Source organism: Buceros rhinoceros, unplaced genomic scaffold, assembly GCF_000710305.1.
Source record: "Buceros rhinoceros silvestris isolate BGI_N320 unplaced genomic scaffold, ASM71030v1 scaffold17553, whole genome shotgun sequence".
In the NCBI taxonomy this organism is placed as follows: Eukaryota; Metazoa; Chordata; class Aves; order Bucerotiformes; family Bucerotidae; genus Buceros; species Buceros rhinoceros.
In genome coordinates, this window is record NW_010404470.1 from 25,040 (window position 1) to 25,271 (window position 232).

A 232-nucleotide genomic window follows, 5' to 3' on the forward strand; every position below is an offset into this window, starting at 1 on the left:
CACAGCGGGGCTGTTAACCACCACACGGCTGGGCAGGCTGGAGGCGTGCGTTCACGAGCGCAGAGGAGCCATCCTGCACCCCAGCTCACCGTCTGGAGGGTCAGGAGCGTCCGGGAGGGCCACCGAAACAAGCAGATTTCAGACAGGCAGTCAGCACGGCCAGACAGAGGTGCTGGGGTTGATTCTTGGTGCTGTGGCTAAAACCGCCCCCCCCCCCACACCTGCACGCGAA

At 64.7% G+C, this 232-nt stretch overlaps 1 protein-coding gene across 1 annotated transcript in view; it reads left to right on the plus strand.

Annotated features, from left to right (window-relative positions):
• ARID3B (AT rich interactive domain 3B (BRIGHT-like)) overlaps positions 1–232 on the plus strand; it is a gene marked incomplete at its 5' end in the record, with an annotated part of 17,977 nt that overhangs the window by 16,283 nt on the left and 1,462 nt on the right. The window lies entirely within an intron of this gene.